Genomic DNA, 19,455 nt, shown 5'->3' with positions numbered 1-19,455 from the left:
TATGCACGTAAAAGAAAATGTGATTTCTGCCAATTTCTTTTACGTGCATATCAAGGAACACGCAATGATGATGAAAACGCATGGAAAAGCATATCAAAATATCACCCATAAAAACTGTACATATATTTCTACTCGACTTGCCACTAAAAATTTCTTGTGCATCTTCTTTCTAACACTCTGGTTCATCTCTTGGCATTAAAAAACGGTCAAATTAAAGGGTGGTGTAGGTGTATGTGATTATGGCAAAGCCTCGGAGGCTAACTGCCTAAGGGAAGGGATGCCTTCGTGGAGGACTTTCTATGGGAAACTGGCTCGTATACACGTTACACATGAGGTAAACCACAAAAACGCCCATGCAGCTAGCCCGTTCACGGGATTCAAACCTCGGACCGAACTACCACTGTTCAGCGACTTTGCCGCTGGCGGGTCCGTCAAATTAAAGGAAAGCTTATGGAGGGAATACCAAGGAAATAATATTGTAACCTCCAAAATAGTACACAAATAAAGTCTTGAAGAATCCTATTCAAATACTTTAAAATCAAAATATTGTTACGAATTTGGTATTTAAAAAGCTAATGTTAGTTCAATTATAAATTAAATGGTTTTATTTCTCGCGCAGTGCAGCGCGTGACGAATAGTAAAAGAAAGCTAAGCCGGAAAATTGAAAATACAAGAGCGCGTGCATTAAATAAATAAATATCTCTTTTTGATTTCGAGAAAGTACTGGAAAATTCTAGCGCGTGATTTTAAAATCTTATAAAAGGAGGAAAACATCTCAGTAGTTGTAGTTGCTTAGTTTGTTGTTGTTTAGAAAACTGCTCTTGTTGATTGTAGCGAATTCGCGGATTAGCTTTCTTTAGCTGTTTTGAATTACGTTCTATTGGACATTTGAGTAGTTAAAAGATAACTACTGTGAGATATTGTAATACTGCATAATAATTTGAGAAGATTTAAGCATTTTTGTTGTGATAATAATAAATTTTTGTTCATCGGACTTGTGCATTCATTTCGTAACAAACCCGTACGCACGCAATAATATGTTATGTCCAGTACAGAAAGACAAAATGGGTAAACTATATAATAAATTCCATGGGAAAAAAATCAGCTAATTTTTAAGATGCTTCTGCTTCTGCTAGCTATGAGTAGCAGTTTAAAAAAAGAATATTTTAAGAAAAAATGCAGAACTTCAATTTGCTTTATTGATCATTTTTATTTTATCTGTTCTTTCTGGTAACAACATACAACGAACTAATCATTAGACAGGCTGGAAGAAGTAATAATGTTAATGATTAATGTACTTGTTTAAAGCTTTTCAAGTAATACGTTTAAAGCTCCTTATCTCCCTCCAGCACGTCCATTTCGTTCCCTGACCACTGCTGACATCCCAGTTCCCAGAGCTGCAAATTAATCCTCTCAACGGTTATAAAATTATTATCCTTAATACCACTAATCCGGCTTCGTAAAAACACACACTACCTTCAACTTTTTCTAAGCCAATAACATACTAAATTACATTGTTCTCTACCAGTTTAAATCTTAATTTTGACACAGAACTTATCAATGACATTATTCATTGTACGAAATAAAGGAAGTACTGAAATCACGAAAATTTTCGAGTGTCATATTTCAAAGAAAATATCCATTTCGACCGCTATCGAATGCAGTTTAACAATGTTTTTGGGTGACATCTCTACGTAAGAACAAAATAAATTACTTTTTTTTCCCAAAACGGATTGCAAAAAGGATTTAGAATGGATTCAGAAGAGAATTTTTCCCGACGTCTTTGTACGTCCGTAAATAAATATGTATATACTCGCGTAACTTAAAAACGAGTAACCTCAGAACGTTGACATTTTGTATATTTGGACTTCTATAACATATAGTTGTGCACCTCTCTTTTTGGTTGCAATCGACCGCACCAAAACTATATATATATATATATATATATATATATATATACTATAAACTATATATATATATATATGTGACATACCAGCTATTGTCCTTAATAAATAGATTGTTGAAGAATCATAAATGTAGTCGTAGCTTAAATTATCAGACGATAAGTTTAAAAAACAGGATCCATTTATTATATCAGGAGAAATAGCAGATACAAAATCATATTTCCGGAGTAAATAAAAAGAATTACTAATAACTTTTTGTATGAAGTTTAATGCATCATGACATTTAAGAAAAAGCCCCGATATTCTTTTTACGAGTGCTTTTATAGCCTCTGCAAAGGCGGAGCTTCCAAGAAATGACGTCAGCCTCGTCAGCCAATCCAGTTCGCTTTAAATATCTCCAGAACATTCTATAACTGTACGTGTAGAAAAGGTGGGAAAAACAACTTGACTGCGGGGATGTGGATTTAATTCCACGTACTTTCAAATAAGAGAACGTCGCCATTAAAAATGAAAAGAAGATACAGTTAGAATTTTAAGTGTATTCTTGACTAATTTTATTATTACATATATACACTATATATATATATATATATATATATATATACCCACTATAAACTATATATATACCCACTCTGTTGTTCGGCTCAGTAAGCTCATTTTTTTATTCTTGCATGTTGGTAAAATGTGCATTTTTTTGCTTAAAAAAATTATTGAATTACTTTGTTCTTATCTTTCGGTTGAAGTTTTTATGCCTTGAGTTAATTTGAATGCAATAGTTGTAGAATCATCAACAATTTAAATGTTGTTAAAGTGCCGTTACGCCTAATTATTTCATTATAGCAGCCATATTTGTTTACATTTGAAACTTAGCAGAATAGTGAATTAAGTTAGTTTCTGCACCTTCAGTTATCAGGGTCTATGTTCCTTCTTACCTTCTTCGGGAACATACAAGGACCTGACTCGGAACAGAGAGCTAACTGAAGCTATGTTCACTAATTGTGGTAAGTAGACAGAATACACATGAAGGGTATACAAAACCTTTTATTTTTCTCTATATACAATAACTTCCGTACTTCGGAATACACTCACCCGCCACTTGGGGTCTAACGTAAAAGTATAAAAATAAAACTAAACTCTAATTTAACTTTAGAATAATAAACGTGGAAGATTGGCCTTATATTAACAGGAAGCGTATGTAGTACAGAGACTGTGAACACTACAATACGTTTAAATTTATCAAGAGGATTAAAACCTCTGGCCTGGAAGGCAACAAGCAACTGCGTAACTTCTAAGGTAAGCGGCCTGCTTCGAACTCACTGCTTCCTCTCTCTCTCTTGGCAAAAAGCCACAACTTAAATATTTGGCGTTCGCCAGACAAACTTTGCATAAAAACCTTCACGCTTATAATTCTGGCCGGAAGTAGAAAATAAGAAGTGATAGTAAAGATTTAAAATAAAAATAAACGTTAGTAAAACTTAAGATCCTTACACAGTGTCTTTTTGCCGAATGGGACCAAAAGTAAATTTTCAGTTTTGCGCATCGAAAAATCTGCGTTTTTGCAAGCTGGCCGAATTGCTTGTTTTTGCGTAGAAACTCTAAGTTTAATTATAAAAAAAATTTTTTTAATTGTTTTAACTGTGTTTGGTGTTTCATGTGTTTCGTTTTTGAGGTTATTTGAGTTTTGAGGTCTTTTCGATAGTTAAGATATTTTGAGGTTTTATGTATTTTTTGCTTGCCGCGAAGTGAGAACTGAATTAATTGAATGAGAACTATATCTCTAATGAAATTCGAGGAAATAAGTTTCAATGAAATGCAGCAAAAAAAATGCGTATAATTTAATATTCCGTGCAAGGAAGTCATGAGGTGTAAGACATCAGATATTTTAATCGAATCATACCTTTCCTATATCATCAAAGCCGCGCGTATATCTTTCTTCTAAAAATTATCTTGCATACAAATTTAATCTCTCATTATTATAAAGAAGTCGTCTTCTTCCAAAAAAATATGAATCTTTGAAATCGTTCTCCCAGAAAATAGCGTTAAAAATTTCGTTTTACTACGTTCTGTAAAATGCGGGAAATTTCATTTACGTAGTATTTATAATAAATATTAATATAATCACATAGCCAGTTATAGTTCGATGAACTCACGTGAAAGCTTGGGAAGCGTGTACGTACCGCGGGAAAATAATTCTTTCCGACAAGAATGCAGACATTATTCCTTGCTGATCGAACTTCATCGTGATCTGGAATCCTGTTCTCCCCCATCACCTAATACAGTAAATGTGTGTTGCTCCGCAAAAGTGCTTTCATAGAAACTTTCCAAGCAATCACCGATACGCCTATGTTTCACTGCAGGCATCAAGCTCTTACGTGTCTATCTTGTATATATTTTTCGGAACTTTAGTTTGATATTATGAAAAGTTACGAATGACGTCACTGACTCATAGTTTTCTCAAAAGCATCATCTTCCATGCTCCCTTTGTACCTTATTTACTACTGAATTGATATGATGGGCTGATCCTGCGGTTTTCGATGGTTGTGTCTTCCATGATTCCTCGGCTCAGGCGAGCAGAACCCTCCATACTAATGACGTCGGTCTTCATCTTTTTAGACCTTTCATTCACGTCCGTACGGTTTAAATATTTGTACTGAAATCTCGTCTGATGATAAACCTGTACAAGTTTCACACCTTTGTTAAGCAAAAATCCTATGCTAGTTGAAACCATGTTAACGCCATCTATTGGTGGCTTCTGGCACGCTGTTTCATTTCTGGGCATCAACAAAATGGCCAATTTGAAGAGAAAGGTCTAGGATAGAATATCGAGGAAATACTACTGTAGCATCCAAAAAGTAATACACACATAAAATCGTGCGTAATGTTATTCAATGCAATGCTTTAGAGTCAAATTATAGTAACATTCATTACGGAAAGATAAAACAAGTAAGAGAAAGGTGTTGGATAGTATATCAAAGAAATAATACTGTAGCATCCAAAAACTAATACACGCATAAAGTCGTGCATAATGTTATTCAATGCTTTAGAATCAAAACATAGTAACATCCGTTACGGAAAGATAAAGCAGGTAAGAGAAAGGTGTTGGATTTGGATAGTATATCAAGGAAATAATACTGTAGCATCCAAAAACTAATACACGCATAAAGTCGTGCATAATGTTATTCAATGCTTTAGAATCAAAACATAGTAACATCCATTACGGAAAGATAAAACAAGTAAGAGAAAGGTGTTGGATAGTATATCAAAGAAATAATACTGTAGCATCCAAAAACTAATACACGCATAAAGTCGTGCATAATGTTATTCAATGCTTTAGAATCAAAACATAGTAACATCCGTTACGGAAAGATAAAGCAGGTAAGAGAAAGGTGTTGGATTTGGATAGTATATCAAGGAAATAATACTGTAGCATCCAAAAACTAATACACGCATAAAGTCGTGCATAATGTTATTCAATGCTTTAGAATCAAAACATAGTAACATCCATTACGGAAAGATAAAACAAGTAAGAGAAAGGTGTTGGATAGTATATCAAAGAAATAATACTGTAGCATCCAAAAACTAATACACGCATAAAGTCGTGCATAATGTTATTCAATGCTTTAGAATCAAAACATAGTAACATCCGTTACGGAAAGATAAAGCAGGTAAGAGAAAGGTGTTGGATTTGGATAGTATATCAAGGAAATAATACTGTAGCATCCAAAAACTAATACACGCATAAAGTCGTGCATAATGTTATTCAATGCTTTAGAATCAAAACATAGTAACATCCATTACGGAAAGATAAAGCAGGTAAGAGAAAGGTGTTGGATTTGGATAGTATATCAAGGAAATAATACTGTAGCATCCAAAAACTAATACACGCATAAAGTCGTGCATAATGTTATTCAATGCTTTAGAATCAAAACATAGTAACATCCGTTACGGAAAGATAAAGCAGGTAAGAGAAAGGTGTTGGATTTGGATAGTATATCAAGGAAATAATACTGTAGCATCCAAAAACTAATACACGCATAAAGTCGTGCATAATGTTATTCAATGCTTTAGAATCAAAACATAGTAACATCCGTTACGGAGAGATAGAGCTAGTAAGAGAAAGGTGTTGGATAGAATATCAAGGAAATAATCCGAAAACTAGTATACACATAAAGTCGTGCATAATGTTATTCAATGCAATGCTTTAGAATCAAAATATAGTAACATCCATTACGGAAAGATAAAGCAGGTAAGAGAAAGGTGTTGGATAGAATATTGAGGAAACGATACTGTAGCATCCAAAAAGTAATACACACATAAAGTCGTACATAATGTTATCCAGTGCTTTAGAATCAAAATATGGTAACATCCATTATGGAAAGATAAAGCAGGTAAACAATAGAATAAACTCTGTAGAGAAAAGAGCAATTAATTTCATTGCCTTGCGCGGTCTAGACAACAGTTATGCCGATTTCAAGCCCTAGGCTAGTGGTTCTCAACATTTTGACTAAAACGTACCATCTAAACAAAAATTGAAAAACTTTAGTACCACCACTACAAAGTATTACTACCACCACCACTCTTGAACAAAGCTCAGATCGCATAAATTTAATTTACGAGTATTAGAGAAAAAAACTCAATCAGGATATTGGGGTTTTAATTTTACAATTTAATAGTTAAAAATATATTGCTTCTTTGCGTACCACTTATTTTTCGTACCACCGGTTGAGAACCCCTGCCCTAGGCTATGTCGCCTACACCTGAAGTTGGTTCCAGTCGGTCACTAACACAACGCCCTAGGGTTTCCCATTGAATGGTCCCAGTTTGTAGAAAAATCGACTTATGACATTTATATAATAGTTCTTTTATTTGTGCCTCCTTCTTTAAATATGAAGTTGTTGAAGTATTTTGAACAAACCTTAAAATGCGTTTAGTTCAGAGCAGCCCAAATTGCAGGTCCATCGACTTTAACGTGGCACTGACAATATCTTCCGCACCATTATTTATTACTGCTTTCCTCGATATATCATTTTATTTCGCACATTTTTACCTTAAAAAGAGAACTTCGAAAAGCTATCTTTTACGTTCCAAAGCTTATCTGCATACATTGGAATTTCTCATCAATAAGGATTCGGATATTCATTCTTTGCAGAAAAGTTCTCAAAATGTCTGATGGAAGAGATCTAAGAACTTTCTTTTCTCTCTTAATTCACGATTAATTCTATCCTAGATCCATTAAGTTGTTAAGATTCCATTTAAATCTTCTAATGATAATTCTTCCAAGAATAATTTAAGTATTCTTCCCGTAACGACATTTTCTTAACACTTGAAGATCAGAACATTAAGAAGGAAACTTCCCTCAGCAATTAATCGATTGAAATGGATGGTGGTACGAAGCACCTGAACAGAATCGAACAAATAATCAGGTTTGGATGAGCGCAGTAAATTACGCTTGTCGTAATATTCTGTAAGAGTTAGCGGTATTTAACTTTTTTCCTGCACAGATAAAATTTTTACAGAAAGTTACTTTGAATAAAGATTAAACGTTAATTGGTAGCGAAAATTGTATTTTTCCTTTTGCAAACTAGCCAGCAATAAATGCCTTTGGAAATGTTTTTTTTACGTTTACCATAGATTAAATATACAGATTATAAATTTGTTAATTTATTGCTTATTATCACAGCAATAAGAAAATATTTAAATTTCACCCCCTTGTTAATTTAAAGGCTTAATACAGAAATTCTAGTTTGAAAATCTTATTAGATGATGAGTTATTATGTAAGGTATTTCCTCCCTCCTTCTCGCATGTCTTTGTGGTTTAACGGTAGGACACTCGATGCGCATTCGAGAGGTCCGGGTTTGACTCTCGGCGAAGGTATTACATACTAATTCAGAAGTCAAACAACAAAAATAAGCGCTATATTTTCAAAATTATCACAGGACTAGTTCGATGGTTTCACCGAACCACCATCCTCAGCTGCAAAACCGCAAATGAACAAGATAGGAAATAATGATTAGATAAAATAAGAAAGCCTGGACAAGAATAAGCAAGTGGCGCCATCTGTTGGTGAAACCAGAACTAAAACATAATTTCTTTAAAGGCCGAAGGCAAAGATGGATTGGAATTAGGATCGTTAACTAGAACAGAAAGGTTTTTTCGAATGTGAAATGCCTCTAGAAAATCCAGTTCTCCAATGGAAGATGTTCTTTTGAATAATTTTGGCAGCAGAAATTTGAAAGTGTGATTTTCGGACCAACAATGTTGAGCAACAGAAGACTTCTGTGTTCTGTTGGTCCGAAGGTATTGCATATTTGTTACACCTACTGCTTCAAAATAACTTAATGGTTCTACAGTGGCTCCCGAACTAAAAAGATGGTGGACAATAATTCGTAACCACCAGGCTTTGGCGATTGGGGTCACTAATCCCCAGTCACCCTTTGAAAGGGTTATATAAGGTATTTTCTTCCTTCTTCTTGCATGTCTTCCTGGTGTAACGGTAGTACATTCAACGCGTATTCGAGAGATCCAGGTATAAGGTATTTCTCCCGCCTTATTAGAGTGCCTTCCTGCTGTAGTGGTCTGCACGCTGGGCGCGTATTCCAAAGGTCCGTGGTTCCGAATATAACCTAATGTCTCTACAGTGGCACACGAACTAAAAGGGGGATGAATAATGATTCTGTCAAACAAGTGAGATAAGTCAGACAGATCAAATCGCCTTCTACTGTTGCAAGCGGGCTCATCAAGCCTAAGTATTCAAAGGAAGATTTTTCGAAGTCCTAATAATTGATTGGATGAAGAATGTATGAAATGTAAATTTTTCTAACGGCAGCAAAAAATGTATCCCTTTTTTTTTTTTCTCTGGAAAACAGAAGACACGCGAAAATGTCAGCCATGAGAAGAACTTTTCACTTTTGATGAAGTGAAACTTCACTTTTTGTTTTCATTTGAAAAGAGTAAAACTGTTCTAAAATGAATGATGCCTGGCTTCTTCTTCAGGTTAGAAACAAGTTTGTGGTGTTTATGTTTCACTAAAGAAATGTTATTTAATTTCTTTATTTCCTATCGTGGCTCACTCATTCCAGAACTTATGTACATTTGAGTAACCAACAGTTTTACAATAAAATGGAGGGGAAGTTTGACGAGTAACAGTGTATGTGGTCTTACCCACTTAGTTATTTATATTTTTGTTTTAAAATGGCAATCATTTTTCCATCAGAGATTATTGAGAAAATTTTTTAATCCTGTGGATGCTCATCACGTGGCCAATGAATCGTATTTGTGATTAAGGAAGACCACCTTTTGATGAACTTTACCAAATCCTCTGCTTTGGATACACGACTTACCAGATGTCTTTGCTACTCACGTGACAACTGGTCACACTTCCCCCCTGAAACTTCAATGCTGTCTTCTGGACCCATAGTCATGCATTCCCTGTACCTAAAAGGCCAGTCTAGGCGTCAAATTGATGTCACCTGGAAGTTGAACAGTAATCGCGGCTTATAGCGACACTTGGATGGTAGTGTGAGAGTTTGGCTTCTGCCTGGACAATAAAACAAAATTTGTTGATGATATTGTTACGAAATGTAGAGGTACGGTAAGATAGTTTCCCCGCAAAGCAGTTTTAAGGTTGCCATAAAATAGCAAGGGAAGACAGGGTTACCATATTTGGCGAGAAATCCCCCTACTTGGCGATATTTGGCGACAAAATTGGCGATATACAATGGACGGTTGAAGAAACTTCGAAAACGAATTCTTAACGGTTTAGCCCAGAATGTTCTTGAACACAAGCCGAAAGCTATATAAACCCTGCTAGTCCGCAGTCAGTGAGTGTGTGCCTCGTTTAGTGCGCTGATAGTCATTGAGCGAGTGTCCCGAAGTCTAGCACCGAGTGGGTCGTCGAGTGCATCGAAGAGTCTCTTAGTGTATCGCGGTTAGTGCATCGTCGAGAGAGCGTGTTGAGCTCCGGGAACGACTGAACCGAAGAGTCGGGAGCCGTACTCTGTGTGTCCTCAAGTGCATCGCGAGTTGTAGCGTGGAGAGTCTCGAGAGGGCGTGGAGTTCCGAAAACGACCGAGCAGAGTCGGGAGCTGTACTCTGGTGCTTTGCAGTGAAGCTGTCTCCCCCGTCATAGCCTGATAACCAGAAGGCTGTGTCGCTGATCTTGTCAGCGTGTTTACAGTAGTTCTTCGACGACTGTAACGTGATTTTGGAACTGTCCTGATTAATATTGGCTAAATAAAGTATGTATACATGATACTTCAACAAATGTCGTTATTATTCACTCTACATCTACAAACCCCGTACGAACGTGAAGGAAGAAAGTAACGCAACAATATGCTAACGCTAACTTTCCTATTATTTCCGTAGATTGGGGTTCGATCTTGTTGTGGTACGTGTATGTTTGTATTTCTGCCGCGGTTCTAGGCAAAGCTTGCAGTATCGCCTCAAACAAGATTTCAACTGTTGAATTTACAAACATTGTAAAAGAAAAATTTGAGTTTCAAACCAAATCCAATTTGGCCGGCAAATTTGTGTTTGTGTATTTTAATTTAAGCTCTCAGAAATGGAATAAATTTGAAGTGTTTTGATTCTGTGTCTGAGTGTTTGATGGTTAGATGTTCTGGTGATGACAATTAACTTCACAGAACATAACTAAGATCTTATTGTATTACCCTAGGTTAGTTTTTGGAACCAACAGAAGGCGTTCATTTCGAAACTCGAACAGAAACGATGTGCAGGCCTAGACACATTTTTATCTGATAAATGTGTTTACTTCTTTAAGCAGATGTAAAAAAGTATAAAAAGGATCTTTGCTTAAGGGTAGTGACTTCTTTGTGGAAGACATTCTGAAGGTAAGGTTAGACTAGGTTGGGTTATTTAATTATGGCAAAGCCTCGAGGGCTATCTGCCTAAGGGGAGGGATGCCTTCGTGGAGGACTTTCTAAGGAAAAGCGGCTCGTATATGGGGAAAAACCACGAAAATACCCATGCAGCCAGCCCGTTCGTGGGATTCGAACCTCGGACCGAACTACCAGTGTTCAGCGACTTTACAGCTCAGCCGCTGGTGGGCGACATTCTGAAGGAAACTGGCTCGTATTTGATGTTGTACATGTAAAAAGTACAAAACCGCCCTACGACCAATCCGGTCACCAGGTTCAAACTCAAGTCAAAATATCATTAGTCACCAGCTCTATCGATTTTCAGCTATTAGTGTTGATTTGTATTTGTACATAACTTTGAGAAAGTTGAATTTCTCTCCATAGGAAAAAATCTGATGCTCACAACACATGACTTCCTTGTACGGAATATTAAATTATACGCATTTTTTGCTGCATTTCATTTAAATTTATTTCCTCGAGTTTCATTAGAGATATATTTTTCATTCAATGAATTCAGTCCTCACATCGCGGTAAGGCAAAAATGAATAAAACCTCAAAATATCTTCATTGAAAATTGAAAAAATATAGAAAAATTAAACATCAAATACAGCTAAAACAATAAAAAGACAACTTTGACAATTATAAATTAAAGTTTCTACACAAAACCAAGCAATTCGGCCAGCAGGTAACAAGGCACAATTTCGGTGCACAAAACTGAAAGTTTATTTTTGGTCCCACTCTGCAAAGATACACTGAAGGTGCAGAAACTGACTTAATTCTGCTAAGTTTCAAATGTAAACAAATATGGCTGCTATGGTAAACTAAAATTAGGCTTAGCCGCACTTAAACAACTTTTATATTGTGCATAATTCTACAACTATTGAATGCAGATTAATTAAAAGCATAAAAACCTTAACGGGAGAATAAGAATAACATAATTGAATCATTTTTAAAGCAAAAAATGCACAATTTATCAACTTATAAGAATAAAAAAAAGTCAAATCACCGAGCCGAGTAACAGAGTGGGTATACATATGTGGGATTTTAAATCCATAGTTTAATATTTTTCCTCGCGCGCTGTCTAAATTTTAGCTCTTGACTGTACGAGTGAAAATGATAGAACTCTCGCCACTTTGTTTTATGAGAGGAGATGTAAAATAATATAGATGCTGTATTAATAGATGTAAGATGTTATAGATGTCATGTTAATAGATGTAAGATGTTATATATGTTGTGTTAATACATATAAAATGTTACAGATGTTATATTAATAGATGAAGAATATTATAGATGTATTAATGTTTCATTAAATGTGTTTTGTAGGAATATGAATTGTGATTTCGAAACTAAAGAACCTACAAAATTGGTGTCAGAATCGGGATAAAATTACAAGCAACAAATAGAGGAATATGAAGCAATATTGGATGAAAGAAGAAATATTTCTGTTAATGGTGAAATCGATGTATCAACTTCTCGAATTTTCAACGACTCTTCTTCTGCTGCTGTTGATGAAGATCATGAGCTAAAACAAAATATTAGTATGTCATCAGTTCAATTTCCATTTTCACAGTTTTCAAATGCATATATAAATTTTAATGATATTGAAAGATTGATTTCTAAATTTGATGGTAATCCGTATAATTCGGTTGACAAATTCATTGAAAACTTTGAGGATGTATCTAATTTGTTAAAACTAAATTAATTACAGAAACTGATATTCGCCAATTATAGATAATGAAAGGGTCCAATTAAAACAAGAAAAATCTATTTTACAAATGGATTTGGATGCTCCTGAACAACAAGTTAGATCATTGGAAAGAAAACTTTCTGTATCAGAACAGACTGTAGAATTGTTACAGAAGCAACTATCAGAAGCAAAGAATGAAGTAGAAGCTACAAAATTTCAGAGGAGAACCAAAGGTAAAATCCTGTCTGAGAAAGAAAATGAAGTTCAAAATGTTAAATTGAACGTGCAAGAAATGCTAGCTTTAGAAAAAGATTGCATGAGGAAAATTATGGAGAAGAGATTATTTGCTAAACAAGAAGAATTGGAAAGAAAAATGTGTATCACTCGTGAAGAATTTCCTCAGTTCCAAGAAATTCTTAATGCTGATGATTGCGAACATTATGGAGACCTATGTGGCGGTGATGCTGTTCCAACACCATCTAGCGCGATTTCAACATCAACTTGAAATCAACTAAACATAAGACAACGTCACATAAGAGGCATAAATCTTCCTTTGAAGAATCTTCTGTCCCCAAAAGATTTTCTAAAGCAATATCAGCTGTTAATTTTATGTCTGGAGTAAGTAAACAGAATGCTTCTAATTCTCAAGCAGATACTGGTTATACTTCTGGAAAAGAAAGACGCAGAAATTCAAAATAATTTTGAAACTTACCGAGAAGAGCTCGGAAAATGCGAAAAAACAAATGTTTAAGGTACAAGAAGAAAGTAAGAAAACATATAGCTTTCGAAGACGTTCTTCAAAATGTTGTGAAATTAATGAATCAGTAGCAATCAAAAGAACGCAATTTGAACCAAACATTAAGTTAAAATCAAAGTATTTAGGCTCGTCTAAGATTGTCAGAATAAAGAATAATGACTCCTATGATGTTGTGAAAGAAGAAGATCATGAAGGACCCACTAAAGCAAGTACATGCGTTGAATACATAAAACAATGGACTCAAGCAAAAGAAAATGTATAAAATAATACTGATTATGACGTTTTAACCTGGAGTGATACAACTAATAATCGAACTGTGATTTTTCACCTAATAATGACTTTTATTTCAGTTAATGTTATTTTTAAGATGAAATGAACTTTTCCAAAAATGTTAAAGACTGAAGATACTTTTCGATTTAGATGAAATTTCTGAAAAATAGAAGGGACTGTTAACGATGTTATTGTTGCAAAGATGAAGGATAATTAAGATGTTTCCTTTCAATTCTGTCCTTAGCACACAATCTTCCCCTTTCCCTTCGTATTTCTTTTCAGGTTTCGGCTTATTCTTGATGATTGTTCTTTTACCGAAGACAACGATGATGTAAGATTATAAGATATTTCTCCCACTTCAATAGCGTGCCTTCGTGATGTAACGGTAGCACGCTGGGCCGGTATTCCATAGGTCCGTGGTTTGATTCCCGGCGAAGGCGGTTGCATATTTTTCATCTTTTCTGTTTCCAATTAACCTAATGACTCTACAAGTGGCGCCCGAACTAAAAGGGTTGTGAATGATGATTCTCCGTACCCAGGATTCGGCGACTAGGTCCCCTAAAACCCTACTTCGTGATGTAACGGTAGCACGCTGGGCCGGTATTCCATAGGTCCGTGGTTTGATTCCCGGCGAAGGCGGTTGCATATTTTTCATCTTTTCTGTTTCCAATTAACCTAATGACTCTACAAGTGGCGCCCGAACTAAAAGGGTTGTGGATGATGATTCTCCGCACCCAGGATTTGGCGACTAGGTCCCCTAAAACCCTAGTTGCACTTGTATTTGTCCCACTTCCCTAGCGTGCCTTCGTGATGTAACGGTAGCACGCTGGGCCGGTATTCCAGAGGTCCGTGGTTCGATTCCCGGCGAAGGCGGTTGCATATTTTTCATCTTTTCTGCTTCCAGTTAACCTAATGACTCTGCAAGATGACCAATGATTTATGATGTCAAGAGTAGAATAATGTCGTCCAGGTCGACGCATAGCAGGAAGGCCGATGTGGGATTTTAAATCCATAGCTTAATATATTTCCTCGCGCGCTGTCTAAATTTTAGCTGTTGACTGTACGAGTGAAAATGATAGAACTCTCGCCACTTTGTTTTATGAGAGGAGATGTAAAATAATATAGATGCTGTATTAATAGATGTAAGATGTTATAGATGTCATGCAAATAGATGTAAGATTTTATATATGTTGTGTTAATACATATAAGATGTTATAGATGTTGTATTAATAGATGAAGAATATTATAGATGTATTAATGTTTCATTAAATGTGTTTTGTCGGAACATGAATTGTGATTTCGAAACTAATCATCTCCTCTCATAAAACAAAGTGGCGAGAGTTCTATCATTTTCACTCGTACAGTCAACAGCTAAAATTTAGACAGCGCGCGAGGAAATATATTAAGCTATGGATTTAAAATCCCACATCGGCCTTCCTGCTATGCGTCGACCTGGACGACATTATTCTACTCTTGACATCATAAATCATTGGTCATCTTGCAGAGTCATTAGGTTAACTGGAAGCAGAAAAGATGAAAAATATGCAACCGCCTTCGCCGGGAATCGAACCACGGACCTCTGGAATACCGGCCCAGCGTGCTACCGTTACATCACGAAGGCACGCTAGGGAAGTGGGACAAATACAAGTGCAACTAGGGTTTTAGGGGACCTAGTCGCCAAATCCTGGGTGCGGAGAATCATCATCCACAACCCTTTTAGTTCGGGCGCCACTTGTAGAGTCATTAGGTTAATTGGAAACAGAAAAGATGAAAAATATGCAACCGCCTTCGTTATATATATGTAAAGAACCCGCACATACATATATATATATACACACAATTTTGGTGTGGCCGATTGCAAACAAAAAGGGAGATCCACAACTACATGTGATAGCAGTCCTATATACGAAACTTCAACGTTCTGAGGCTACTCAATTTTGAGATACATTCAAGATACATTAGTACGTACAGACGTCACGAAACGTAACACATGGGGAAAACCACGAACGTACTTTTCTGAATCCATTTTAAATCAATTTTATAATCCGATTCTGGAAAAAGCAGTCCTTTATTCTGTCCTTACGTACAGATGTCGTTAAATTGCATTCGATGGCGGTCCAAATGGATATTTGCGTTGGAATCTGATACTCGGAATTTTTCGTGATTACAGTACTTCCTTTACTTCGTACAAGGAAACAAAATCTCAAAGCTTCAAAGAGTAAAATGTTCACTTTCCTTTATTAAGTGTAAAAAAACTCCCCACTTTTTAAATGCAAAATGAGTGGTGATATTCGAAAACGAATCTACTGAGATTCGTTTTCCAGTGTTTGCTATTGAAATACGTCCAGCAGATTTTCATCAGATTGGTGAAATTAGGAAACAAAATTTATCCGATTTTTCTGATTAGTAATTTCTCATCGGATAAAAGAGCATTCTTCGTTAATTTTGTAGCCGATAGGATGAAATTATTTATTACTAACATCAATCCCATCTTGCGATTAAAGGTTTGGAATATTTTGCTCATCGAAACATAATGAAATTTTGTAATAAGATTTTCGGCCGTCAAGGAATACATTAAAAATTCTCTTTCGTATCTGCAATGCTTTCTTTGTTTAAATTTTTCTCAAAAAAATTTCTCATTCTAAGAAATTTAGTAATTAGAAGTACACGTCATGTTGTCACTTTGATTATATAATATTTCTAACAAAGAACAAAAAGAATTATGCATAAGATAGCGATTAATTGTAATGTTTATGACATTTACCATTTTGCTTTCTGTGGCTGACGCTTATAAAATACAATGTAAAGCAATCACGTTTCACAGTAAGACTACAATCATTTATCGTATCAATCATCCTATGAAAAGAAGATGCATGTAATAAACTTTAAAATACTGATTTCATAAAAAAAAATTAAGTTCTTCAAAATTTCAGCATTTAATGGTACATGCGTATTTCTGTCTCTCGCACTTTTTATACAAAGCCGAAGATTTGTGGCGATTCTGTATTTCATCAGTTGATTGACACTGTTCTGTTTAACCTTAACAAACTCGCTCTCATTAGATGCAAATTATTAGTCCAAAGGGATTTGAATCCCGAAAAACTATTAGTTTCGTTTTGGCATTTTGCGTCGGACTCATAAATGTCGGTTCACTTTTCAAACTGTTGCCACAAAATGTTAGAGTCCTGCATTATATTTGAAGAAATTAAATCATGAAAAATTTGAATAAATGTATGTATATTTCTCGTATTGTGATAAAACAACGGTACATAGAGTCATCGAATTTTGAATAACGTAATCCTCCAACGAATATGAGCATGTGGAAGACCAAATTTGAAATTTGTTTTATGATCGATTTCCTATTTTTTAAAACTTTGACGAATTTTTGATTAACAAACTCGAGGATTTCAAAGCGAGCAATGGCAACGTTGTGCAGAAAAAACATTTTTATCTCCAGCGCGTGAGTCTCTGTATCGGAAATTCTAAAGATATGCTCGTTTTAAAACTATTTTGCGATATTGCTGTTGCACTGGATCTTATGGTTTAAGTGCGAGGAACATGATATTTAATAAAGAAAGGTAACACACAAAATGTTAAAAAACGCCCCTTTGGACGTAATTTAAAATCTGAAACATTTCAGATTTTTTTTTTATATTTATTATTTATGTATTTCTTGTTTTACATATTCATATATCTTTTAGATTTTTGTTTTTTCAAATGTAATATACTTTCTTAATGTTTTGATATTTTCCTGTTTATACCTTTTTTGTATCCCCCTTTCAGAAAAAGTGTAAAAGCAAACTCTGGAACTCTAATTGAATTTTTGAATTTGTTTCTTGCTTTTACCCAACCGTAAAAACGTCCCATCCATAGCCGAACGGAAAAGATGGCTAAATTCTGGTGCTTCAACTCTCATTATATTCTCAAGGGTTTTCGCGATTTTCTCTATGCGTAACATAAATATGCGTCAGTTTTCTTTATAATGCCCTCTCCTGAGGCTTTGATTTGTATGATTGCGGCAAAGCTTCCAAGGCTTTCTGCCCTAAGGGAAATGATGCCTTAGTGGAGGACTTTCTAACAGAAACTAGCTCGTAAACACGTTACACATGGGGAAAATTGCGAAAACGCCCATGCAGCCAGCCCGTTCGCGGGATTCGAAACTTGAACAGAACTACCAGTGCTCAGCGTTCAGTGAGCGCTCGGTCGTTGGTGGACCCTTCCCTGAAGCATTATCCTTTGGCAGATGACTCCTTGAATATTTGGTGCATTTATTAAACAATAAACAATATCTGTAAACATCTAATTTTATCAGTTGATTAAAGTAGATATTTTTATTCGAGAACAGAAATGAAAGTAATTTTTTCAATCATTAATTTTTATTACTTATGTTCTTTAATTTTAAAAATTTGAATTTTTTATAGTAAACTTGGAATCATTAGAACTTTTTGAAAGCAGGAGACGTGAAAAATGAGCAATGTCCCCGCCTGGACTCGAACCTGGACCTCTCGAAACAAGCACCGAGTGTGCCACCGTTACACCACGAAGGCATGCAGAAAGAAGGGAGAAAATACCTTACATACTCTCCCTTTCAAAGGGCGACTGGAATTAGAGCGCCCAACGACCAAATCCTGATGGTGAAGAATCATCATGCACCACCTTTTGCTTCGGGAGCCATTGTAGAGTCATTAGAATTTTTGAAGCAGAAGACAGGAAAAATGAGCAATGCCCTAGTTACGACTCGAACCTGGAGCTCTCGAATACGAGCTGAGTGAGCTACCGTTACATCATGAAGGCATTCAGAAAGGAGGGGGGAAAATACCTTATAAACTCTTTTTTTTTATTATTATTGTTGGATTGAAATCTGAAGTTTTTTGATCCAAGATTTTTATTATTGCTATTATTATGATGATTATTATTATTATAAAACACTTTTAAAAATAAAAGGTTTCTTGTACGGAGAGACCGTCATTTTATTTTCGGAACCATAAACTATTATTTAAATATATATACATAAAAATAACTTTTTTATGTATGCATGTTACCTTTTGTATAAAAAAAATGATACTTCGAAAAGATTTTTCTTTGCCTAGAGACAGTTTTAGCATTCCTGTTTTCTTTCAGAAATAGTTAATGTACGGAGCCACAATGATATTCACACTCGTCAGCTGACATGTGGTAGCATTATAATGATATTTCTTCCAACATTTTATAAATAAAAAGCTTATACGTGGGTACTACGAATTTCAAAGTATTCTGCAACAAAGATTTCTAAGAACAGAATTCTAGAATAAGACCCACGAAAATGTGATTTTCGAATTGCGTCATTCTTTTATGCGAATGGTGACGTGTGTTTAATATTTACAGTGTGAAGAGTTCTGAATATGCAAAAGAAGGATGTAAACTAATGTTTTAGATCATCATCATCCTCATCATCATCATTATTATTATTAGCATAATTTTTATTATTTATATGTCGACGGTATTCACATTTCTCATAAGTCAGAAAAAAATGACAGTTATTTTTAAAATCTTAGAAAGTTTAGCCTCTTAAGTTACGTAGAATTTTAAGATTCCTAAATCTCGAATTAATTCTGACGAGTTCAAGTAATTTGTTTGACTTATTTCAATTTTAAATTTTTCTAAAAATTAGCTTCAATGGAGCTTGAAATTCTTTCAATGAGCTTCTAATTTCAATTAGAAGTGAAGGCCTACGATAGACCGTCGGGAAAAGTGAATAAAGAAATATAAAACAATAAATACAATAAAACCGGCAGCATCTTGGCGATTTCGAATAAGTGATTTTGTCCGGGTAACTGAGTACACACTTTTAGAACTTACTAATTCAGAAGACAAACAACAAAAATCAGCGTTATATTTTCAAAATTTTCACAGGACTAGTTTCGATTACCGAACCACCATCCTCAGCTGCAAAACCGCAAATGAACAAGATAGGAAATAAT

The 19,455-nt window shown here is 35.1% G+C and overlaps 1 protein-coding gene and 1 long non-coding RNA gene across 2 annotated transcripts in view; one reads left to right on the top strand and one right to left on the bottom strand.

Moving 5' to 3' along the window:
* The window catches only part of LOC118200120 (uncharacterized), a 245,621-nt gene extending 227,168 nt beyond the window's left edge, over positions 1-18,453 (top strand). The window contains exon 2 of the long non-coding RNA XR_015039967.1: positions 17,917-18,453. This is a non-coding gene — a long non-coding RNA (uncharacterized LOC118200120). The remainder of the gene's footprint in view (positions 1-17,916) is intronic.
* The window catches only part of LOC118183731 (neuronal acetylcholine receptor subunit alpha-2-like), a 938,599-nt gene that overhangs the window by 895,851 nt on the left and 23,293 nt on the right, over positions 1-19,455 (bottom strand). The gene's annotated exons all lie outside the window — the stretch shown is intronic.

This window comes from Stegodyphus dumicola, chromosome 3, assembly GCF_044657685.1.
Source record: "Stegodyphus dumicola isolate Sdum_Otavi_A_Nest chromosome 3, ASM4465768v1".
Taxonomy (NCBI): Eukaryota; Metazoa; Arthropoda; class Arachnida; order Araneae; family Eresidae; genus Stegodyphus; species Stegodyphus dumicola.
Note: the sequence above shows the minus strand (reverse complement) of the source record. Positions and strands in the feature narration are given on the sequence as shown.